At 42.8% G+C, this 26,223-nt stretch overlaps 1 protein-coding gene across 4 annotated transcripts in view; it reads left to right on the forward strand.

Moving 5' to 3' along the window:
- Nucleotides 1–26,223, forward strand: part of ZMIZ2 (zinc finger MIZ-type containing 2) — an 89,645-nt gene that overhangs the window by 10,710 nt on the left and 52,712 nt on the right. Inside the window, exon 1 of one of the 4 annotated variants that reach the window (XM_039356633.1) lies at nucleotides 22,966–23,088. The exons of the other annotated variants lie outside the window; for them this stretch is intronic. The gene's annotated coding sequence lies outside the window, so the exon portion shown is untranslated. Of the gene's footprint in view, nucleotides 1–22,965; nucleotides 23,089–26,223 lie in introns of those variants that run through there. 4 annotated transcript variants of the gene reach the window in all.

Consider the following 26,223-nt stretch of genomic DNA (forward strand, 5'->3'; position numbering starts at 1 on the left):
ATGAATATTGGTTGTGCTGCTGCTGTCTCTTTTCCAAACTCTGTGTTGGCCCTGTAGCTTTTTTCACTACTGAATGGAATTACTAGTCAACACTAACCAAATTGCTGCTAAAAGCAGAGCTGTAGGGACCCATTGCATAGTTGGAGTATATTTAAAAGGATTGTTCCTTTGTACTCTCAAAGAGGGCCAGTTTGGAGTAGTGGTTAAGGCACCACAGGCTAGAATCCAGGAGACCCTGAGTCCTAGTCCTGCCTTAGGCACAAAGCCAGTTGGGTGACCTTGGGCCAGTCACTCTCTGTCGAAGCCCAGAAAGAAGAAAAGCAAAAACCAGTTCTGAAATCTTGCCAAGAAAATTGCAGGGAGTTGTCCAGGCAGTCGCCAAGAGTCAGAGCTGACTTGAAGGCACAAATACACACTCTCCTTTGTAGACATGGTCTTATTTTCCATGATGTTAGACATTGGAAGATGATCTTTATTGCAGATTAATTAACATGGGGGGGGAAGGAGTGATTCTCTAGAGCAGCGGTTCTCAACCTATGGGTCGCGACCCCATTTGGGGTCGATCGACCATTTTACGGGGGTCGCCAAGCAAGGCGATCCGCCATTTTCCCCCCTCAGGGGGCGGCGCCGCGCATGCGGCAGCGCTGCGCATGGGGGCGTCACGCCGCGCATGCGCTGCACGTTTGTGTGACGGGGGTCGCCGTCACACAAACGTTGAGAACCACTGCTCTAGAGTATGATGTAGCACAGCTTTCTCCAGCCTTCTGATCTTTTGCAGCTACTAGGATTTCCTTTTTATAAGGATGTGGTCAATAAAAGGTAGCCTTTGTACTTTGTTCAAACAAGCTTGCTTTTGCTTCCCTTCCAGGTCCTCCAAATTTTATATTTCTCCATGTCCATTCTGGTGTTGTTTGGCACTTTACAAATCTGTGAGGCCATCTGTAGAAAAGTCATATGCCTTATACCTCTTTTGACTTCTCAAAAATCAGAAATTGTCATCCTGGCACTTGGTAGCATATCTTGGGTCCAGTTTGTGGAGGGAATATGAATGTATCTAGAAGATGCACCTTGAATTGACACTTCCATAAGTCTGCTCAAGTTTGTGTACAACGAGGCAGAATTTTTGAGAATTCCAGTTTACTGTTTATACACTTAACTGTTTACTTCCTTAAGCTAGTAGGACTGTCTACATTAATTAGAAATTCAGCATTTAGCACATTGTGCAGATTGAACTCTCTGCTCCCTACTAACCAAGGAATTGCTAATCAAGAACAAATCTGGTATTGCTATTTATGGCTTGCCAAGAACCCCAAACTCAGTTTTGAATACCTGGTTAATGCAGCTCCTCCCAGTGTTCTAAAAATATGGGCAGGAGCCAATGATCTCCAGGAACATTGATAGCTTATGAGTGTTAAATCAAAATTGCTCGCTATTCTGACTTATTTTTGCATGTGGGCAGTATGTTAAACTCCCAGTGATAGAGGTACATTAGTTCAGTAGCCTGTGGAATTTAGTGTGTGTGTGGTTCATAGGCTCTGGGCATCATACTGATGATGGATGTACTCTTCAAAATAGGCTGGAACAAAACAAAAAGATGGATAGAAATGAAGTTGATTTAAGTTAAATGTAATTAAAAACAAATTACAGTAACTATAATAGCTATCCATGTAATTTATGGCATCCCCATTCATCACAAGAAAGATAAATAAGTTGCAACTTCAGGAGGGACCTGTACTTCTGCTTTAGATGGAGAAAATCACAGGCTATATCTGAAGCATCTGTAAGAAATTGCCGATTCATAATCATTAGAAACGTTTTTTTTGTTTTTTTACCAAGAATCAAACATATCCACTTTCCCTTTTCTTGGGGTGGGGGAGGCTGGTGCTGCTACTGCCGCTTGGGGTTTTCCACAGCATCTCTTCCAGTGTCAACATTTGATATTGATTTCAATGGTCTTCTCTACTCCACCCATCCAGATAGGTGCTCCCTTGACGAGGTCTGTTTGTATTCAGGACTTTGGACAGAAAGACTCCTGGTTTGCAGTAAGCTAGCAGAGATGCTTTGCTAGGTAACACAGTGAACAACAAGCATGCTTTGCTGCCCAGTAACACAGCACTGGACAGGAATAAAAGCAAAGGGTTTTCAAGAGAATATCTGCAACTCACTGTTGACTTCCCTGTCATCTTATAAGAATTATTGTTGGGTACAAGTGTGTGCCTTCCATTGCACCCTTCACAAGTTCCCTCCAAACATTACATAAGTAGTGAGCGACTGTAGAGTTCACTTAGTTAACTTGTAATCTTGTTTTGGGACAAATTCTGCGTTTCACTGTGGCCAGCCAAGTCCTACAGAAAAGGTTAAATTTCCAGGCTATTTTAAATCTTCCCTTTCCACCTTACATCTGTGCAGAACCAGTAGTTAGCAGCACACTTCTGCTATTGTTGCTTTCCCTGCAGCTGGTGCCCCCGTTTGCCTGCCATTCCGAAGAAGAGAATAAACAGCTCTCAGTGTGTGAGTAATCAACATAGATAATCCTCCAGGATTGTCCCTTTTAAAGCCATCTAAATAGGTGACCCGTCTCTCCCTTATTGCTGGTGGATTCCGTTCTGTGGTCTTGCCCCAGAAACAAAGATCTTTTTTTTTTCTTTTACCACATCCAAATCTTCTGGATTTTAGATTCACTTGGCTGATCCCGAGTGATTATGTAGCCAGAAAAGAGAGAACGCTCACTTTGTCTGCATTTTCTAAGCCATACATGATCTTATATGTCTGTATCCTCTCTCACCTTGCCTGCCTTTGCCTTCAGCCTAAAAAGTCCCAGACACTGTTGTCTTTCTTAGCAAGGAGCTTTTCTGCTTCTAGTCATTTTGGACGCCTCTTTCTGTCCTTTTTCCACCCTGTACTATTAACTTGTGTACACACAGAGATTGAACTGGTAACAAAACAGATCCAATACATATTGGCACTATAGACTTCAGCAAGGCTCCTACTTAAATGCTAAACACTCTGGCAAAGACAGATTGTTCCCTTGTGTTAATCTTAATTTCTTAGATTTTCCTTCCCTAAGGACCAGTCAGCCTGCCTCATTCTCCCATTTGCTAACATTAGAAGAAAAGTGTTTTGTTGACGTCTTGGCTGTCTTTTGTCCCTCCGGTGTGGCATTATGAGGTCTGTACTCAAATAGAGGCATCATCTCCAGTGAGTCTTAATTATCAGCCTCTCCTAGACCACTGCCCTCTTCCTTCTTTAAAATGTGTCATGCTGAAACTTTTTGTTCTGGTTCTGGGGAACTAGAATGCTTCTGATTCACTTGAGAACTACCTGACATGAAGCTGTGACTCACACTGGATTTTAAGCTCTTCTCTTTGCCAGATAATTGTGTGGATTTACACTGACTGAGACAGGAGGAAAGAGCGAGTTATCTTACTGTGGCTGAGTAACCTAGCTCAGCTGAGACATCATCACCCTGAAATATTCATCTCATCCCTCCAAAGAACTTGCAGTTCTCCTTCTTTATGTAACATGTGTCTCCTACCTTCAAGGATCTCATTGTTCCCATTTTAGCCTCAGAACAGCCTTGTGACATTACATTGACAATATTGTGCCAGGCAGATGACGACTGAGTTCACACTTTGCAGTAAGCTATAATGTGGTTTATTTGATTTGGGGCTCAAGAGGAACCCATCTATTGTGGGCTAGTGAGTCATAGCTTAGTGTATTGTTTGAACCCAGTACTGAGGGTTAGGGCTGAATAGGGATTTGGAATTTAGGAAGGAGATCCATAACAGGTGGGACTCGAGAGAAGAACATCCTCTGGGGGACTCCTTAGCTATTCGAGCTGAGAAACCTCCTGGTTTAATCCTGGAAGTAATTCTCTTCTGTGTCTATTACATCTCCATGGGTGCTGTTGAATTTTTTTCTACATGGTGTGATCATGCAAAGCTGTTGCTTAGAGGGCTTGCCATATTAGATGCCATCTTCATATGAGAGTCAAATCGGGGGGGGGGGGAACTAATTGTTTAGACTTTATGTCAAACTTTAGATACGCCAGAAAAGCCAACTCATCTTTTGTTGATTCATTAGGACTTAATGCCGTTTTGCCTCTATGCATATACATAGCTTGCCCTTGATGTGTTTTGTTGGAGTTTTTTAATCGGGTTTTCAGTTGTGGTTTTGTTTTTTTTCTAAACAGCTTTGAACTTTACCAGAAAAAGTTATCTCAGATACTCTGTGCTAAATAAAGGGAAACCTCTGAATACTGCCAGAGGTGTAAGAAAACTTTGGAAACGTTGTAGATAGAAAAGCATTGAAAACATGACATTTTCGGTATCTTGAAGTTAGTGGGGTGGCTTCATCTTATAACAGAGGAACAGAGTTGAAAGGAACCTTGGAGGTGTCTTCTAACCCAGGGGTGTCCAACCTTGACAAGTTTAAGACTTGTGGATTTCAACTCCCAGAATTCCTCAGCCAGCAAAGCTGGCTGAGGAATTCTGGGAGTTGAAGTCCACAAGTCTTAAAGTTGCCAAGGTGGGACACCCCTGTTCTAATCCAAACCCCTGCTCAAGCAGGAGACCATATACTATTCTGGACCAATGATTGCCCAAGCTCTTCTTATAAACATTTGATGGAACAGCCACCAGTTCTGGAAGCAAGCCATTCCACTGATTAATTGTTTTCACTTTCAGGGAATTTTTCCTTACTTCCAGGTCGGTTCTCTCCTTGTTTACTTTCCATCCATGGCTTTTTGTTCTGCCTTCCGGTGCTTTGGAGAATAGCTGGACCCTCTCTTCTTGTTACTGTTGTGTACATAGGACATCACAGTGGGGATTTTAGGTATGGGCATTTCCAGTACTGAGAAATCAGTATTTTGAAAAGTGACTGTGACTTCACTAGAAATTGGAAAGCCGTGCTGAATGTATGATTTGGACAACGGCGGTTTATCTGCCTACCTTCTTTGAAAGTGCATACTTCAAAATATTACAAGATTGTCTCTCTCTCCACTCCCTCCCACCCCCCTCCCGAGGGTTGGGGTTTTACTTGGAAGAATAGTGCTGTACCCCATTCCTTGGGGGATTCCCAGGGCAAACATTTGTATCTCAGGAAGTTATTTTCCCCCACCCACAACTTCTTCAAATATGTTTTTCATGGGTTGCGATGTATGCTGTGGGGAAGTTTGAAATCCTCTCGTTGGTGGGTTCAGAGTTGATGAGTTTTGGGGGGATTTTAGAAGCACTTTCAAGCAAATTCACAGGATCACACAGCCTTTTGGGTGGACTTTCATTTGTTTTCTGATGCTTGGTGGTATTCAGTCAACCGAGGAGTAGACCAGGGCTGGGTTTCCCCCCCACCCTGACCCACACTTAGAGCACACAGTCACTCCCTTCTCTTGCTCCCTGCTTACTCACAGACATACCACATGGATTGCAAGGGAATTGTGACATGCAAATGAGATTGGCTAATTATTATGGAACTGCTGCAAGTCAGAAGGAAATAGAATAGACGTTCGTGATGGGGGAAATTCACTCTCCTCCTTTCTAAGTAGGAATAAAGTATGTTTATCACATTATCTATCCACAGGTCGATTATCTATCAAGTATTCCCAGCTTTCTAGAGGTGGTATAGTCTTGTTTTTAGTTTAGTAAACTTTTCTCTTGCCCTTTAAAAAAAAAAAGCACAGTTTACAGTGAGAACAATCAGGAAACTGGGCTGGGAGAGCTACTGATATTCTGGAAAAAAAGGGGAGGGAAAGAGTTGAAATGAGAGGCCAGAGATGGGCGGGGAGAAGCTAGGGAGTATCATCAGATCAGTTGTGGACGGGGAGGTTTTTGAAAATCTGGGTCAGAGCAGCTCCGAATTCCGTTGGGGGTAGCCCCCCCCCTAACCAGATTAGATTTTGCAGCCAAGATCCAGAGCTGCTGATTCTGCTCCTTTTAGCCTCCTGTCCTGCCTGCAAGAAAGATGGGAAGGTCTGAGGTGTACAGCTAGTCCTCAATTTATGACCATTGAGCCCAAAATTTTCTGTTGCTAAGTGAGACACATGTTAAGTGAGCCCTGCCCTATGTTTACGACTTTCCTTGCCACCGTTGTTAAGGGAATCCCTGCAGCTGCTCAGTTAGTAACACGGTTGTTAAAAGAATCTGGCTTTGAGAATTGACTTTGCTTGTTCAGAAGGTCACAAAAGGGGATCTCATGAATCCGTTGCCGAGCACCTGAATTCTGATCCCGTGTCCATGGGGGGATGCTGCAATGGTCGTAAGAGTGCATAAGTCAGTTATTCAGTGCTGCTTAACTTCGGTCACTAAACAAACTTGCTGTAAGTTGAGAGCTGCCTGTATGTCACTGCAGCACCATAGCAGCTGGTGAATTGCCCCGTTGTCAAGAGCAGGGGGTCTTCAAACTTGGCCCTTTTAAGACTTGTGGACTTCAACTCCCAGAATTCCTCAGTCAGGCACACGTGGCTGCTTGGAAGCCTCTCTTGTGAGGTTTTGTCCATCTCACCAGATCCACAGCAGCTCTTGAACAAACCTGGTTATAAATAAGCACACAATGTTGAGTAAAGTGCTGAAGGCCACTCTCTCCAAAGGAGGCTGGGCCAGGACATAGCAGAGCAGGGAGATCTGATTGGAACTAAATCGACTTCATTCCCATTTTCAGAGGGAGGAAAACCAAAGTCATTCAGGGTAGTTAATACGGTTACTCTCTGGGTATTTAACCATGTTCGCCTTCTGGTACACTTAGAAGCAAACGTTCAGGGCAACGTTTGTAAGTACTTGCCTACTGTAGGTCTGCTTAGGCTTCAAGATCAGCCAAAGCTGTGGCAGTGCTACGTGTGCTGGATGCTCCAGAGATACTGTACAGGTGGTCCTTGATTTACAACAGTTCATTTAGTGACAGTTTGAAGTTACAATGGCACTGAAAAAAAGTGACTTACGACCGATTTTCACACTTAGGGCCGTTGCAGCATCCCCATGGTCACGTGATCAAAATCCAGACGCCTAGCAACTGACTCGTATTTATGACGGTTGCCGTGTCCTGGTGTCATGTGATCTCCTTTCGCAACCTTTTGACAAGCAAAGTCAGTGAGCAAGCCACTTAACAACCATATTACTAAATAACTGCAGTGATTCAATTAACAATTGTGGTGAGAAAGGTCATAAAATAGGGCAAAATTCATTTAACAAATGTTTCATTTAGCAACACAAGGTTTGGGCTCGATTGTGGTCGTAAGGTGGGGACAACCCGTACTTCATAATTCAGTCATTGACTCAGATGGGTGGCTGTAGAAATCAATTAATCAATCCATCCTTTCACTTAGCACAGCCAGGTTGGGATAGGCTAGCACAGGGGTAGGCAACCTTGGCTCTTTTATGACTGGTGGACTTCAACTCCCAGAATTCCTGAGCCAGCCTGGCTCAGCTTGGAAACCTCTCCCTTTCCCCTCAGCATGGCTGGCTCAGGAATTCTGGGAGTTGAAGTCCACGAGTCATACAAGAGCCAAGGTTGCCTACCTCTGGGCTAGCATAAAAGCATGCCTATCCTATTGTGCACAGTTTAACTGCCGTCTTAAAGCCTTCTGCTCTTTCCAGCATCTGTTTCAGTGACTGAACTGGCTGCAGTTTGGCCCATACATTATGCATCGATCTGCATTGTGCAAGTCATGGTTCCTGGGTTCTTGCATCTTCCTTGCAGCGGAGGTGGGAAGTCCCTCCTTTTCACAATTCAGAGACGAGGTGCCGATAATCATGTCATGTCCTTTCTGTGGGGGGAGAAAAGGAGATTGCTCATTCTTGGCATTCCCGGGGCTGATTAGCTTTAACCCACTGGTCTGTGTCATCCCCTCCCCTCCCCAGATGAAAAGCATTGCAGCTCTTGGAGGGGAGGGGGGAGAGACCCAGAGACAGAGAGACTGACTCTGCAGGTGACAGTGACTGACAGAGATAACCTGCAACTAGAGCATCCATCCCATAAGCCGGTTCCTTTTGCATCCTGTATAACGCATTAAAGAGTGCAGCCAGGTGGGTGAGCAGTTGATTGATTCCGTGCCAATCTGTGCATTTGAGACATATTCCCTGGAACAGCATTTTATAAAAAAGAAAGCTGTCAAGAGAGGCAGGATCCGAGTCTTGCTTATCACTAAACGGCTGCTTTTCGTTGATGACGGAAAGGCAGTTTGCGTATGTTCAGAGAGAATGGAGCAGCACAGCAGCCATTTACCACCTGGAAATGCTAGTGAGGCAAATAGGTTTTTGGTAAACTATCTGACTGTGTTGCTCAAAGTTAGACTCCTGGTCTTTTCTTTACTTCAGATTCTTCTTCCCCAACCCAACTTTCTTAGGAACACTCTGGAAATACTGTACGGTTTATCTTCAGTCTGGGAGAAGGACAACAGGCACAACAGCACTAAACTATAACTGAGCTGGCAAACCACCCTGACTCTGTTCACACAACTGGCTAGGCTGAATCCTAACAAAACTGTACTTTGGTTCAGGAAGTTGTGTGAACTACTCAGAAGATCTGGGTGCGAGGCAGAATAATCTGGAGGAAGGCTATTTAGGGGTTTTAGCATGGCAAACTGGCCCTTTCAGTTTCCCTCAGAAATGAACAGGTAGCAAAAGTGGGAGCAAGGAGCATACAGGGTAGGCCTTGACCTGACAAGCATTCGCTTTTTAAGTTTTTTGACAGCACTGAAAAAAGTGACTAATAACCGTTTTTCACAGGACCGTTGTAGCATCCCCAGGATCACGTGATCAAAATTAAGATGCTTGACAGCTGACTCCTGTTGATGACGGTTACAGTATCCTGGGATCATGTGATCACTTTTTGCGGCCTTCCGACAAGCAAAGTCAATGAGGAAGCCAGGTTCACTTTATAACCATGTTAGTAACTTAACAATTGCAGTGATTCACCTAAGAACTATGGCATGAAAGCTCTTAAAATGGGGCAAAATGAACTTAACTGCCCCACTTAGTAACATAAATTTTGAGCTCAGTTGTGGTCAAGGACTGCCTGTACAATAAATGTTCTGTCTTATCCCTGTCAGAAGCTTGGCTTTGCATCTGTATCCAGTGACTTTTCTAACCAGTGCTTGAGAGCAGTTTGTCCTGGAGGGTATTGTGGGTTGTGGGTAGCCGATCAGAAGATCCCAGAAATCCAAAACTATTTGATTCTTATTTGTGAGATCAGAGGCCTTCTTGAACCTTGCAGGCCCACCAGTTGCTGGTATTGTCTTTTTTTTTTTTTAATGCAACACCAACATTAAGAAGTTGTAGATTTAAATCGGGGGTTCTTCAAACTTGGCCCTTTTATGACTTGTGGACTTCAATCCCCAGAATTCCTCAGCCACAAGTCATAAAAGGACCAAGTTTGAAGACCCCTGATTTAAATAATGAGTATAAACAAAGCTGCTTCAAATGGTTCTTAACTTCTCAAGAATCACTTGAAGTAGCTTCGTTTACTGAATTATTTTGAGAATTAGTCAATTCTTTTGTATGGACTCACTTTAGGAACATAAATTGCAGAGTTCATGGTTCAGACCCTATTGTTAAATATGACTTATCTGGAGAGTTAATTGTCAATATTTGTCTGACTATTCTTTGTAAACTACTCTCACAAGTAGGCTGCATAGTCAAAAATAAATATTGCAGTAAGCATTGGAGAATGCAGATTTCCTACTCATGAAGAGATTGCAGAAAACCAACAATAAATAAGAGAGAGAGTAGTTGGAAAAAGTGAAAACGTATTTGCTTTCTTTGCTCCTGCTTTGCACAGACTATTTGGTAAAGCCCAGCCTTGTTTAGTTAATGCATATTTTTGTCAGATCTTATTTTGGGATTTATTGCAAGAAATGATGTTTCTGGTTCAATGTTTGTAAGTTGTCGCCTTTGCAAACTTAATCTTTCGCATTAGAGAAAGAGAAGGATCAAATTTTACTGTTGGAAACTCTGGGCACCCAGTCTGAAAAAGCAATGTGGTGCACGTGGCTCAGCTTCTAGGATTCAGAACTAGTGTAGTTTGTCTAAAACTAAGGCTCAAGGAGAGTACTTATTTCAAATATCATTAAAGCACAGGACAAGAAGGAGGATTAATTCTAATAGAAGTTACTGTGGGAATAGAGGAAAAAAATAAACCCACCTAGCTGAGGGGAAAAAAAACATGTCCTGGGTCCCTAAGAGAGTGGAAGAATTAAATGACTTTTGACAGGTTGAGGATTGTGGTAGTAACTCCACCCACCTCCAATGTACATTGTAGTGTGTACCTAAATGTCCATTGTGGATTAATGTAAAGGAGTCTAATGAATCAGACCAAATGTCTGTCTGGTTTTTCTAGTTTTTCCACTGAGGTGACCTATGCAAGCCGACAGGATGCACCATCTCCTGTTCCCCATCACCTGTGAAGGTGAGCCTCAGATTCCACCCATTAGGAATAGCAGCTCCTGAGGAATTTCTCTGGGAAAGAAATGGTCAGGTACTAGACAGCTAGAACTACTTGAACAGGTCCAAGTAGATGTTTTATTGTTGATCACCTAGATTACAAGACTTCACCAGACTGTCTTCCTTTCCTTGGGGAAACAGCAGATGTAGATTTAAGGGTTTGACCTCAAACATTTCCTCCCACCCTCTCCCCCAACCCACTTCAGGTTGGAATGTCTCTTTACTCCTCCTAGAGGGGCCCCATTCCTTCAGCCAGTGATCCCACAACGCAAACTGACAACATGGGGAGGGGGTGTCCCAAGTGGTTTTGTGCTAGTGGGTATATTTGAAATGTTGAATTCATGCATGAATTCTTTGGAAGAGCATAGCCAGTGACAAAACACGGATTTACCAAAAAGCAAATCTTACTCTCTCTAGTTTTCCTGGAGGCATGCTGCCACTCCGTTTTACCTTTCAGTTGCTTTCTTTTCAGAGGGGGAGAGGAGAGAATATTCAGGTAGGCCTGTTCTCCCCCCCCCCCCAAAAGCACAGTCTCTTAAAATGCCACTGGTATATACTGTATGTTCAGTGGGTAAGATTATGGGAAATAAAAGTTAGGGTTGAGGCTGATGATTTGCTAAGAGAGCTTCCATTTGATTTCTTTTCTCTTTTTTAATTTAAAATATCTCCAGAAATTACAATCATGTCAAATTGAACATGGAACCAGATGGACACCAAGGGTAAAGGCTGCAGAGACCATGCTGGCAATCCAGGAATAATTCCATATTCTGAAGTCAAAGGGGGGAAGAAAGATAACTCAATGATAAAGGAGATATTTTGCTTGCAAAAATTCCCAAATGCTGCTCCTCCCTAAAGCCAGTGGTGGGATTCAGCCAGTTCACACCAGTTCGGCAGAACCGGTAGCTAATTTTTTGTTGCCCAGGCCCAGAATGGACTTCTGGAAGCGGCATCCACACAGAGAACCGGTTCACATATTTGAATCTCACCACTGCCTAAAGTTTTTCCATTAGGGAAGAGAAAATGGGAACAACTGTATCATTAAATTTGCTCCTAGAAAAGTTAGAAACGCGATAGACAAAAAAACAACCCTGGGCTCACACACACATTGCATAATGAACTCAGTTCTTGCAGTCAATAAGTCATAGTTGATGGTTTATATGAACTCAGCCAGCTTAGTCAAAAGTCTAGAGCTGAGCCATAGCATATCATGATATGAATGTTGAGTTCATATTAGGCAGCTTATGGTTTCTGTGTCTTCTGAGATTAATTACTTTCCCAACTTCTGCACCAAACAAAATCCTTCCCAGTAGGGAACAATTAATGTAGATTGGTTCTAAGGTGTCCGAGTTACACCCTGCCTCTTTTGTAATTCCTGCCAATCCATCTCTTGTTCTGACAGTCTTCGTGGAGAGATCAAGGACTTCTTGGCTCCCATAACTAGCTAGTTCCTGCTGGGACAGGTTGAAGCTTGTTTTGGACAATGGGGGAGAACGATTGAAAAACATGTGAATGTACACTGGCCTACAATGCCTAGATTGATTGCCAAGGATTATCACCAGCAGATACTTTTTATAAACAGACTAGGCTGCTGACTATTTTGCACACCCCCTGATTTGTTCATTCAGTATGTGTGTTTGGTGTGATTTTTTTTTTAACCTGGTGATGATTCATAATTAATTACTGCTTTGTGCTGATTACATAAATGCTTGCAGCATAATAAAGAACAGGAATAACTTAATAATGTTATTAGGGCAAGTGATGACCTTCCCCCCCCCCTGCCTTTATCTGTTTTTTTTAATTGCAAAAGTAATTAAGCAGCTTGAAGAGCGAGGGAAGAGGGAAGTTGGTTGGGAGTAAGGAATTCCAGCTTCCAGATAAAGGTTAGATAGCCTAGTAGTGCAAGTATTTCAGATTGCAGCAAGAAAAGACAAGTTGGCTGTTCCCTTTGAGCAGATAAAAGCCAGCTGTTCTTCACATTTGCCTTTTGCTATCCATCATGTTTCTTCCATGTTCCAAGTGCTACATATTTAGATATACTAGAACCTATGAAATTCAGTTTCACTCAATTTCTCAATTTCATACCCAAGCTTGAGTTTGCTGCATCCCATCTCTTGCATGAGTTTGAAATGCTTTCTTTCTTAAAGCATCCATGAAAAAGTCACCATGAATTTTCATATATGTTCCTCCCATTGCATACAGTTTTAGTGCACAATTTTCTTAATGCACCTATTTTTACAAGCTATTTCTCCTCATATAGTGCACATGTGTGTATCATGTTCCAGCAGCATCTTCTAAAGTCCACATTTTTTTTGTTTGTTTGTTTAGAAAAAAAATCATGTCAAAGTTCAGAAGCATGTAGGCATGGAAGGGTAATTGCAGTTGGGAAAAATTAGATAAATTTCAGTCAACCTGTGATTTGAATAAACAATCTTACCTTTCCAGCTTACAGGCAGAACCCCAGTTACAATTAACCTGGGACTGATTTACAGCTACATCTATGTGAATACCATCCTACCTTCACACAAATATACCTAGCAAATAACGTTAGCAACCTGGCCAACTTCTAGTCACCAGCAGTCTGTTACTAGGGAGTTCCTTATTGCTTTCTGACAGTTGCACACTTTGGGCCCATCCCTCTGAAAACTCTGCCAGAAGCAATCCTAACTCCAGCAAAGTGTGTCTACTGAGCAACTGCCATGTCTAATTTGCTAATTTTACAGGTGATCAGGATTTGATAATCTGAACAACTGTACCCGTACCTTTTCTATTTCTTTCAAAGTCTTCCAGAGCTAACTTGTCCCTGTTCAGAAGCCATGGACTCTAATCTGATTCCCATATAATGAAGAGAAATGGCACAAGACTTGTTAAAATGGGAGATAATGTGATACATATATAAGTTCTCTCTCTTGTGAGTCCTTGATTGCTGTTATCAATTAAAAAGTAAATACAAGAGAGTCTGATTAAGTCAGACATGTCCGGCCTTTTGGCTTGAGTGAAGAGGAATTGTCCTGAGGTGCATATAAAATATATAATATGGTTAATGTATATAAATGCACACAATAATATTAAAAATACCAATAAAGGAGAATTTTTGTAGCTCAGGGGTTGAAATGAGGGGTCTTTGGTGCTCACTGATCTTGGTTGTTTTCTTGCAGATGTTTCATTACTGAGCACTGATGATGTTACATAGTTTGGGTAATGAAATGTCTGCAAGAAAACAACCAAGATCAGAGAGCACCAAGCAGTACTCAATGATAAAAAATTTATAATCTTAACGGGGCTGCATTACTTGATGCCCAGGGCAGCAGTTGGAGGCCTGGGTTAAGTGCTTCAGAAAAAAAAAAAAAAACAGAATAAGCATTAGAAACACAGTGCAAGTCTAGAATAATATGGCCTCTTTATTATTTATTCAGTTTTTACCTTGCCTTTATTACTTTATAAAAAAAACTCAAGGCAGCAAGCATACATAATGTTCTTTCCTTTTCCTTTTTTCTCCACAAAACAATCCTGGGAGGTGCATTGGGCTTTAAAACATTTAAATATATTTTGAGCACTATTTGCTCGACAGGTTGAGTACAGATGGTCAGTTAGTTCGTCCAGCCCAATAGGTTTGGTAAAAGAAGGTGCGCTATTAATCTGATGTTGAAACTAAACTAGTTGCTGGAAAAGTTCTTTCTTTACACATAAAAAGATACAGCTCCTTATCTCTACTTCCATTCTCCAGTAGTGTAAGCCATACATTTTTCTGAGGCTAATGTCATTTGCTGCAGATGGAATTCCTGCTCTTATAAGCTTTTCACTTTATTTTATGTCCATTCATGGGGGGGGGCTTTAGCAGCATAAAGCTAACTCACACATAACTCAAAAGTTGTAATGTACGTGCATGTGCTCTCTGTGCTTACATAAAGTCCATGCAAAGTTGGAGTTTCTTGTTCAACGTTGAAATTCCCCCTTTCTCGGAAATACAGGTACATAAAACCTATGGAAGGAGAGCTATTGGTGGGGGGGGAATACATTTTTACAGATCCTCTACCCCATGTTTTATTGCAAGTAATAATGTATGCATGGCAGGTCACCCAAGTGGTTACAGTCCACAGATTGTGAGCTAATGAACACCAGACAATTACCCTTGAGAACCTAGTCCTGAGAGTTAATATTTTCCTAGGATTTGGCATATTAACTATAAAATATTGACCTCATCAGGACCGTCTTAACCATGACCTTATCACACCTTACCAATGGAAACAATAAAACTGGGGAAGGGAAATATCTTCCCAAGTGCCCCCCCATCATTATGTCATAAAATGCGGGGGGGGGGGAGAGAGAGAGAGAGAGAGAGAGAGAGAGAGAGAGAGAGAGAGAGAGAGAGAGAACAACCCCGTGCTATCCTATTGATGAGAGTTATAACATTGGAAGAGATGTGAAGGAAGAATAGCCTGTGTCTATATTATTCCCTTTCTTCCTTTTTCTGTGCTATATTAAGAGCTTTCCACCTGTGTAACACTAGTTATATACATGGGGTGAGAATTGAGGCCATTGTAATGATCTTTTTACATAATAAACTTGGAACACCTTCCCGTATTAAGGGATTGGGATAGACAATAGAACAATGTAAACAGAACATTATGAGCAGTAGCTGGCAACTGAGGCTATTACGACTTGGATCCCTGGCAGATCTTAACATGTTATAGAACTTGGGTCGCTGGCAGATCTTAACAGGTTAAACTTCTGTGACAGTCTTGGTATGGTTTGTGCTCCCAACATACCTGAGTGCAGATTGCTGTGAAACATGCGTACTTTGCAGCCTGGGGCACTGACGTTAAAATAGTCTAGAAGTCTTAGGCATGCTCACGGCAGATGTAGAAATGAAGCCTTCGGTCAAAGCTGCGTACTGGGGACCCAGAAGACCACAGGTGCTAAGCTAAGCTTTTTGTTTTGAGGTCCATGAGAAATAATAAGCTCTAGTTTGGGTGCTTCCCTGCATTTCTTCACATACGATCACAGGACACCAAGATAGGAGCTGGCATCTTGCCTACTGGAAAGTTACCAGGATATTTATATGCTGCCATTTAGGTCAGATGTCCCACAATGCCACTGTGTTAAAGCACAAGGGAGGATTAAATTTTACCTGTTATTTCCAAGGAAGCTTAAGCACATTTGTCAAGGAAGGGAATACATCACCCTCCCCAGTCCCCAAAGATAGCCTCTGCCCCCTCTCTCCCATCCTTTCAGCTTTTTAAAACGGGATGCTATGCTGGCATTTCCCTTTTGAGCTGTAGTAGTTATAAAAGGTTGAGGTTGCAAGGCACACAGTTATAGGCAATTTAGTATTTTCTCAGGGACCCCACTGAATAACGGCCTAAGAAAAGTGGGGTCTCCATTGGGTTCTGCATGGTGATAGTGGTAGTGGATCCCGACAACACATACATGACAACCACCTAAGAGCCCAGTGGTGGCACAGTGGTTAGAAGGCAGTATTGAGGGCTAATTCTGCTGACTGCCTGGAGTTCGATCCTGACTGGCTCAAGTTTGACTCAGCCTTCCATCCTTCCAAGGTCGATAAAATGGAAGACCCAGATTATTGGGGGCAAGAGGCTGTCTTTGTAAACAGCTTGAAGAGGGCTGTAAAGCACTGTGAAGCAGTATATAGGTTTACGTGCTATTGCTACAGAGAACTAGGGATGAAATAACAGGAGGCAGAAGGAAGAACAATCTCTATCGACACTCTCTGATTTTTCTAGGTGTTTAACCTCTCAGTGGCTATCAGGTATAGCTCTGGGGTTACCTGTTATCAGGAAACCTCTGCTATTACTTACCTGTTTGGAGAACAAGTACATTGCAGGATCCTATCTTCCATCCTGCCTCAAGACCTAGCAGATTTAGGCAAGTGCCTGAACAGAGTTGAGATTGATTGCTGAGCCACAGAAACATAATTAGGCTTCTAATTCAATTTTTTTTTTATTATTATCGGTGATTGGCTCCTGCCGGTCCTTTACTCATTTTTGGGGGAGGACAGGGACTTTCCAAATGCCACTCATTTTGTGTGCGGCCCCTTTCCTCAAGAGTACAGTTTACTAACTGAGTAGAATGCAGTACATGTTGGGGCTCGCAGTTGTCAGAAGCTGGCACCTCCGTGCAAAATGCAGGGAGAACTTTGCAACCTGTTCTTGGTGCAGAGAAGCCACCGGGCACCCTTCTTGCCGGCCATGGCAAACTGCCAGCCATGCCCTCAGCTGGAACTGACTGCATTTGTGCCAAGGCGAGGGTTGACTCCTTGTTCCTGGGATCAGGTGACTTGGCCGCAGCTGTTGCCTGGCCACACACACTGGCGTCATCATTGCTTGCTAGATAAGGCTCTACTGTTGACAACAAGCCTGTTGAGGCCAGCCCCTCTGCTTAGGAAGTAGAGTTATGAGACAGAAGAAAGACTCACTGGACATTTGGAAGCAGGAACATCCTTCAGTCCAGCCCCCCAATTCCCCATGCTCATTCTTTGGGGAACAAGACCCCCGTCTCCTTCCTCCAAGCTGCAGAGCCAGGGTGATGTTCCAAGTAGACTGCCAGATTAAGAGTGGAGAAACCGGAGTTCTGCTCCCACTGAGCCACCCATCTCGCAGAGTGACTTCAATATTTGCATAGGCTGCTGCTGGTCTGTTCTCTCCCAACCTGATCTACCTACCTGGTGGATAGTGTTGTTGTTCTGAGCGTAAGGGAAAAAGAGGAGGGTGAATCATTTATGCCACTCGACGCTCCTGGGGAAAAAGGTGGAGATGAACATGTAATGCTTCAGTCTCAGCCAGAACTTGTTTGTCACACATTCGGCTGGTCTGGCAGGAAAGTGGCAAGGATATACCTCCTTGCACCTCTGTTAAAAAAAAAAAAAAAAAGACACAAGCACTTGCAGCAGGAGTATAAGATGACCTTAAAGCAGTGTTTCTCAACCTTGACCATTTTAAGGCATGTGGACTTCAACTCCCAGAATTCCACAGCCAGCATCGCTGGCTGTGGAATTCTGGGAGTTGAGGTCCACATGCCTTAAAATGGTCAAGGTTGAGAAACACTGCCTTAAATCGAAATGCTGGATTCTTTCTATTCCTTGTACGTCCGCTTCTCATACTTTTACCGCAACTCCAGATTTCCTAGCTAACCTTGGGCGTTGCAGTCTCAGTACACATCCTCCATGCAATTTTACATGAATTCAGCAATTAGCACTCTGATCTAACTCTGCCTTTCCAAGCTGATGCCCGTCTGGTGTGCAGGCTGCAGTCTTCCACCTCCAGAGGCCATACCGAGCAAGGATGATGGCGGGGGTGGGGTTACAGTCCAGTGCATCCAGGCATCGAGTCAGCAGAAAGCCTAATCTCTGCCTGGGATTCTTCCAGGGACTCCTCCCCAACCCCTATTTTTTTTTTTTTTTTTGCTGATCCCAACTCTCTTCCCTACCAAATTCTCCATATTCCTTAAGAGAAGCGTGGCAGGATTCCAGCAAGGGAGCAAGGGTTCCTTGATCCCTCCGGGTTCTTGGATCACACCCATTACTATGAGCCCTTCTTGAAAAAATGTGATTTCCCTTGCCCGTGCAATCATTCATACCCAGACATGCACAGTGCTGCCCCCACAGCCTTGCTCTAGAGGGTGGAGGACCACCAGAGCCTGGCGCAGGAAGTGGAGCCTCTAAGGCACTTCCTGGCTTGTTAACCCTTTCCTTCCCTTCCCTCCCCTCCCTTCCCTTCAGGGTAGTGAGCACAGTTTCATACTTTTAGCCAGTTCCCCCAGTAAATCCGTTTCTTGCAGGAGAGAAATGCCAGGGCCATGTTGTTGCCTGAACATGGAATATCCATTTGCCTGCAGGGGTAGCTAGTCAAAAGGGGATCTGTGTAAAATGACAGGAGGGCATAAGCTCCCATCAACTGTCATTTCTTTTCTCAAAACGCACATCCCTCCTTGCTAAACAGCGCTCGCAACCATTTTAGAAGAAAGATTGCAAAATTCTCTGGGTATAAAATGCAGTCCATTCAGGCCCCAAAAGTTGCCATAAAATGTATGAGGGACCTTCTTGTCTATACTGCAACTTGTTAAAAAAAAACTGGAAGCCTTCTAAAGTAACTTAGTTACAGAAATCCCGTGTACTGTCTTTTACTTCCATGTTTCCCAAGTTTGACAACTGTAACAGATGTGGACTTCCAAGTTCCCGTGGCTGGCTGGGGAACCCTGGGAGTTGAAATCCACATGTCTTAAAAGTTGCCATAGTTGGGAAACACTTCTACTTAAAAAAAAAAAAAAACAGGTATGGTTTCAGTGTTGCCTGGTAGAAATAGTGGCTACCATCACCCCACAATTCTTCAAGCATGGCCTTGTAATAATAATGGGAGGCCAAGATGCAAGCCAGAACATCTTTTTCAGTTTAGAAAAAGTTGTTAAACCCACAGCAAGCCAAGGGTTTGATTTTCACTAGCTATGGTTTCTTCAGCCATGGCTCAGTGAAAAAACAAAAACAAAACATAGTTGCCTGCCTTGAACGCAAAGCTATCTGTCACCGTGCACAGATGATGGCATCCAGCCTCACACAGTGATTCAAGCCTAAGCCATAAAAATTGGAAGGTGGTGCATTATGAAGATGTAGACCCACCTGCCCAGATGATGGTTTATTCTAGCACAAATGGACAAGGAAGGTAGAGAGAAATGGGCTCTTAAAAAGGAGAGTTGCTTTTCCTTCAGCCTTCACATTGCCACTCTTGAAGTTAGCAAAAACCCACCTTCCAGCAGAGGAAGTCACAGCTGTATTCAAAAAGGTCTGGAAACTAAGACAAGAACCGGAAACCACCCTAACTCTAAAGAGCCCACGTGGGGGAGCTGGCTTAAGAGGAGTAAATGCCAATTGCTGCCTGGAGTAGGAACACGGAGTGACGAGAGTAAGTGTTATTCGGATCCAAGGCCATTTTGTCCTAGGGAAAAGAGGTTTATTTATTTATTTGGAGGTGTTCTCTGCTCTACAGTAACATAACGGATGATGTTTATTTTTCACCAGACCAGGAAGAAAAAGTCCTCCTAGCGTAGAATCTGTTTATGTCCCCTTTTGTAAAAGTAGGCAGAAATCAAGCACAGTGTTTAGTTTTTTTTCTTGGTTGGATTTAGCTTGGAAAAGAAGGGGGGGGGTGATTAAATTGAGGAGGACATTCTTTGCTCCTGGGTACAACCTGCTGCCTAAAGAGCCCATCACCGCCAGCCAGTGCTGTAGTTCCAGGCTGCAGTTCTGGGACAGAACAGTCTGTTTTTCTTTTTGCTCAGAGCATACTCAAGAGAGAGAGAGGCACTCAGTGTTCAGAGAATAAGCGTGAGTACTTGTTGTGTCACACACAGTGCGTTGGCGCTAGGCAGGCAGGTGGGAGGGCGAATGCAGCTGGACCCACCACAGCCTTGATGTTTGCTGCTAAAATCTGCATTGCTGGACCCTCCTCAGCCTTCCAACTTGAAGGCTGGATTAGCAGGGGATCCAAACAACCCAGGATTCAGGGCAAGCCTAAGAAAAAGTTGCTTTCTGATGAGACCTTCATTTAATCGTGCAAATCTCCGAGGGTGCCCACATCAGCCAGCATTAATCCAACACTGGCACTGTAGAGTGAAATGGATGGGCATTTAAACCATCAGATCTGATTCTTTGCTCAGTGGAAGAAGCCAAATACAGTAAAAGCGTTTTTCAGAGATGTCCAGCATCTCCTTTCATAATTGGTTTGGTAATGAAACTGCTCTTATTATTAGGTAATTTATTCTAATATTCAGCCAGAATCTTCTTGTGGCTTAAGGCTGTTATTCTATGTGTAGCAATCAGGGACAATAGAGAAGGATCTTGGCTGTTTTACAAGCCGCCCTTTTGGATGCCTGAAGTGTATTATTATATCTCCCTTAACCTTCCTTTTCAAAGCTAAATATATCGAGTTTGTCAAACTCTCTTTATGGGTCTCTACTTTTCTTGTCCTGTTGTTGTTGTTGTTTTAAAAACTCCTGAACTTTTGGTGCCCAGTTCTGGTCATTGTTCTCAAGGTGAGATCTAATTGGTATAAATGTTGGGAGGACCTTATTTTCATCCACACTTTGGAAAGTATATTTTGGTGTTACAAATGAAATCTAGCATTGTTCTGCTAGGCAGTGCTTTTGTCTGGGTGAGGTCTACAGAAATATGTGGTTCCGTTACGTTTCAGTCAACCCTGCCTAGGAATTTCAAACTTAGAGGAAGGAAATATGCAATGATCTGGGTCTACAGGAAGGAATCAAACATTTAGGTCAATGACAGGGTGTCAGTGGCCCTCCTGACAGTTGCAGAACTACAGTTCTCAGCAGTTCCGGCTGACATGACCAATGGTGAGGGATCCTGGGAGGTGTAGTTAATCTAGTTACACTTCCCTTTTGAGTCATGCTGTATGCAGCAGTTTTGAGCAACGAGCATATCCTAAGCCTTTGCTTTTCTTTTTCTTCCTAGCTAGCATTATTCATAAAGAGAACCCATAAGAGTTGATTCTGTGGCAAGCCACAGAGTCCTCAGCTTACAACAGTGATCATTCAAAGTTACCGAGGCACTGAAAGAAGTGATTTATGACCGTTTTTTACACTTAACAGTGTTGCAGGATCTCCACGATCATTTTGGATGCTTGGCAACTGACTTCTATTTATGATAGTTGCAGTATCACGGGATCACATATTTGGACTTCTGACAAGCAAAGTCAACGGGGAAGCTGGATTCATTTAACAACCATGTTACTAACTTAACAACTACAATGATTCACTTAACAACGGTGGCAAAAAAAGTCATAAAATGAAGCAAGACTCACTTAACAAATGTCTCACTTTGCAACAGAAATGTTTAGGCTCAGTGTGATCTTAAGTCGAGGACTAGTTAGTTGACACTTGCATTTTAGGGACAGAGAAGGTGGTCTCGGATATGGTCGTCCCTTTTCTTGAGAGTTACAAAGACGTGCAAAGGTGAGTTGCGATTGCTGGGAACTAGTCAACGTCTCATTGCAACATGCAGTCTACCTAGCCCTAAATTTCACTGAGGTTGCAGCCAAGCTTGCTGTTAAGTAAACATGGATAGATGGTCGCTTTTTTATTGGAAGAATATAGAGTAAGGAATGTTTTTACTTCAGGAATCAGGGGTTTGGAGGTTTTTTTTTGGGGGGGGGGTGTTATTTATGGGACAGACCCTGTTTTTTTAGTTCCTCGTTTTCTTAGGATTTGGCCTCTGGGATTTTATGGGACTCCCAGTAAATATTTTTTCTTGCTGTGCTTTAATCATTTCTGGGATCCTCCCTTGCAAAAGATGGGTTAAGTCTGCCTCCCATTTCTTCTTTGCTGTTGCAAAGCCCTCCTCCTCTTTCCTAGAAAACTCTGCATATCAAGTCCAAGAGTTTTTCCCAAACTCAGCCTCTCACACCCAGCCCTTGCCAGTTGGAACAGATCCAATTAACCCCCAAAGCCCTGGAATGGCTTTGTACTGCTCTGTAGGAAAGCTTTGTGGAAGATCTTACAGGACCTCAGAGGGGTCCCTTTGTTCAAGGGGGAGCCATTCCATCCAACAAGTGGCCTCCCCAAACACACAGAAGGGAGGGGAGAGAGAGATCACAAATCAAAGACATCCCTCCTTCTGCTTATTTGACCAGCGCCAAAATCCAAAGAGCAGGCAATTAAAGTTTAGCTGCATGCCATAACCGAGTCCAGATTTAGAAGCCCATGTGGGTTTGTTTTGCTTTGTTTAGGTGCAAGCAAAACAGATCTTAGTTCACATTTTCCTAAAAGCTGTGTCATCCTACACAAGCAAGGGCAATGGAATGAATCCCTTAGTGTTGCCTCTTTTGTTTCTGAGAAGACCCCAGTACTTTTGCACAACTGCAGGAGTAACAAATATGGGGACCTCATTGGCAATTTATTTTTATTTTTGGGGAAATGGTCCTAGTTAGCACAAAAATTGCTATCATCTCAAAAGCACATACGAATCTTGAGTGTTCAAGAACAATTTTAAAAATAGAATAGCCAAATGACCTGAACAGCTCTCAGTTTGACTAGGTCAGTCTACCTTTGGAATGCTTGTTTATTGTCGCCAAGCTCGTAAATAACTACGAATCCCAAACCCCTTAGGTCAGGGCACCCTTACGATAAGCATAGGGAGAGAAAGGGGAAAAAAAAGGTTATTATACAATTTTCAATGAAGTTGGAATTGTGAGGAACCCAGCTGGATGGTCTTCCTAGCATTGAGGGGAGAGCCCAAGAGCATATTCTGAAACCCTCCCATCAAAGAGGAAATGGAAACTCCTCTATTGGAGCTTTTAGCTGGTCACCTGATAGTATTCAAAGATTGCTTGGGAAACGCATCATCTTCTGCCCATGACTTCAGCTAGGCCGTGGAATTGCCAAATTGGATTGAGCTTAACGTGTCATCTGAGATTTCTGGGTTAAGATCACTTCAGCACCTCTGTTATGCTCAGAAAGTGGTTTTGCTGCACATGATATCCAACCTTGTCATGCAAATATTTAAAATTCTCTCTTTTCCCTAACAGTTGTTCTAGGCATCTCATAAACAAGTTAAAATAAATCGATCCAGTTGTTGTAATCAGAAGGTGAATTTTGAGGGGATTCTAACCCAGAACAGCGACTGAGTTCTTACATTGTAAGTTATAATGTGTGTCTGTGGTGTGTGTGGGCGGGGGGAATGTGTTTTTCATTCTAGTCTGTTTTGTAAGTGATTTGCGTATTGTGATTTGAAAAAGTCACATTATATGTGAACCTAGCCCAGGGGTAGGCAACCTTGGCTCTTTTATGATTTGTGGATTTCAACTCCCAGAATTCCTGAGCCAGAATGGCTATAGCTTGGAAACCTCTCCCTTTCCCCTCAGCATGGCTGGCTCAGGAATTCTGGGAGTTGAAGTCCACAAGTCATAAAAGAGCCAAGGTTGCCTACCCCTGATTCCTAGCCTCTTGCTGCTTCTTTTGTTGTCGTTTGTTTCTTTGGTGAACCTTGGTTAAACAAAACATCGTTCAATGTGGTTCATTGTTCAATGGGATCTTAGTCTGCGAACTGATACGAGTGGGTTCTGTTTTGACAGCATTGTGCACAAAGTGCTTTGCTGCGTTTTATCCAGTAATCCGTAGTTAAGCCAACTGTGCCCGATGCAGTGTGGGAACTCAGCCTATAAAACAGAGCCCTTTGCTTTTTCTTGTACGGCTCCTGTGTATAACCCACCTAAACAACCTGTTAATTAGATGAGTCAGAACAGGAGGAGGTGGTGGCAATTCTTACATTGCATTAAATTAATACTTACATGTATTTGTACTTTTGAGTGACCTGAAGAGTACATTGGCGAAGGATTTCAGAAGGCAAGGAATCTTTATCTAGGTGTTTATCCAGGAGGGGAAAGACTGGGACTGACACTGGGGAACAGTAGGATATCATCTGGGGCTTTTTCTGAAAACAAACAGAAATCATTCCCTAGGTTGGGATCTATTATCCACCCCCTGAACACACAATTCAGCTTTTTGCTTAGTGAGTTTCAGAGGCTTAGGATCATACAGTTTCTGCTTTCCTTGCCTGGCTTTTCACTGGTGTTTCTTTTAGCAGGTGAGAAAGTGAAATAAGGACTCTAAATATCTTCCTGTGGGGTGAATTGCCTCTAGTCCAGAATTAGGTGGTCTCTTCCAACATTTTCTGTTTTAATTGAATTTTGGTTTGCACCTTATAAAAGGGGAGTAATCATAATGTGGGTACTGGTGAGGATAAGGTCTCTGGTGAGATATTGGGCGTGCCTAGATTTGTGTGAATTTTGGTACAAACCGGAGGGTCGTTTCTGGGAAATGGTAGGACCCGATAGATCTTTTTCTCAACTCCTATAAGACTTGATCTTGCCTTTCCTTCTACTTAAAATCAAAGGATAAATTTAATTAGAAGCAGACACCGTTGGTTGCAAAGGACTCGTGGCTTCGATTCTGGTTTTGCATCTGAGCCATGGAGGTTTATGAAATGGCCGAATGGATGCCTGGGTTCAATAATATATCAGATGGAAGACTTACCAACTGCAGCTCATCCAAATCGGTGGTATTGATGTTGGGCGAAATACATGTTTGGTTCTGGAAGTCTTCTGATGTACCTTGGAATCAAAAGGAATCTTTTAGATAGACCAGGACAAATGTCCTTACCTGGAGTAAAGCAGTGTCTTATAATTTTAGGGTATCTCACACTCAGTTGAATATAATTGACTTCCAAGTATGTAAGAATGCATGGGTTGCAACTGTAACAGTTAAACCATAATAACTTTTGGGTAGGAGAAATAGCAGGCAGCTTGTAACCTGGACTGGACCTTCTATAGTCCATGAACATTGACCATACTAGCTAGAGAACTGTGATCGGAAAAGGGTTGAGTAACCTGCTGTAGCATGTTTGGGCTCTAGACTTTATTTCATTAATGAATGAATCCAAAAAATGAGAAAAGTTCATTCATATTGGGATCATTGACTTGGAAGGATGGATGGGTGGAGAAAGAAAGAGAGAAAAACACACATATGGTGGTGCCAAAAAGCTGGAATTTGGGGAAGATGACAGCTACCTTACAATGACAGGCAACATTTAGGTAAACTAAAGCAGTTGTAATTGTATTAGCAGAAGATTTTTGATGTGGAAAAGGAGTTTAGATGGAGGCAGGCTTATCACATGGGGCTGAGAAATTGCATCTGCCCCCAAATTTCTTTCTTCTGCATTAATTCCGGTTGTCCAGATATTTCCTTGCTGACTGTCTGTCTTGTATAGTTTCCTCAGTTTTCTTGGAAACAGCTTTAATATCCCATGAAAAGAATGTCTTCTTTTTTCTAAATGTTTTATGTCTTAAGGTTCTCCATCCTGGAACTAACAGTTGCCAAGAATCAAGTTGTACATAGAGCACAAACTTATAAACTAGGTAATTTTTCTTGCACTGTTTATTCAATGACAGCTAACAAAAGAAGTGTTTCTCGACCAGACAGGCCAGTTATAGCATTTGGCTCTTTTCCACTGATCCTCCCAAAGATTTTTTTTCATTAGAATCCATTAGGAAGCATTCTTTTGCAGTTTTGTCTAGGTAGCGACAAGAACCTCGCCCATTTTTACATCTGTTCCATAGGGAAAATCCACATCACTAGGGATAGTACAGCATCTGTTTCACCTGCAGAAGTAGAAAATCTCCTCCTCCTCCTCCTCCTCCTCATCATCATCATCATTTTTGGAGTTATTGACACTTAAGGCAATGTTTCTGCTGTTGCTCTTATTTACTTAATCCACAATGTCTCCAGGTAAAAGACTTTGAGGTGGTGGATCGCTGCGTATTTAAGAATTCCCCTTGTCCTCTGAGGCCACAATTAATTTTTGCAATTGCATGACAGGGGTTATAACTTACTGTGGACTTATTTAGAAGTTATTTCTTTTTAAAAAAAAGCCAGTTGCCACTTGCAATGGATAAATGCTGGGATTGCACCATGCTTTGGACTGCAATGGGGAAAAGTGCTTTGGAGAGTAGGTTGATGGTACTTGTTGAATCTGTCAGAAACACTGTCAAGCAAATTAGTCTTTCCTGGGGTGATGGGATCGCTGTCATAAAGCTGTTCAGTCCACTTGCAAAAATGACTCGTTGAGGCCGAATATTGCTTTTTATTTCATATTTGAAGCATTGTATGACCTAAGGCAGTGTTTCTCAAACTTGGCGACTGTAAGCTGTGTGGACTTCCAATTCCCAGAATAGCTAGCTGGGGAATTCTGGGAACTAAAATCCACACATTTTAT

Source organism: Crotalus tigris, unplaced genomic scaffold (genome assembly GCF_016545835.1).
Source record: "Crotalus tigris isolate CLP2741 ecotype Arizona unplaced genomic scaffold, ASM1654583v1 scf7180000018825.4774228, whole genome shotgun sequence".
NCBI lineage: Eukaryota > Metazoa > Chordata > Lepidosauria > Squamata > Viperidae > Crotalus > Crotalus tigris.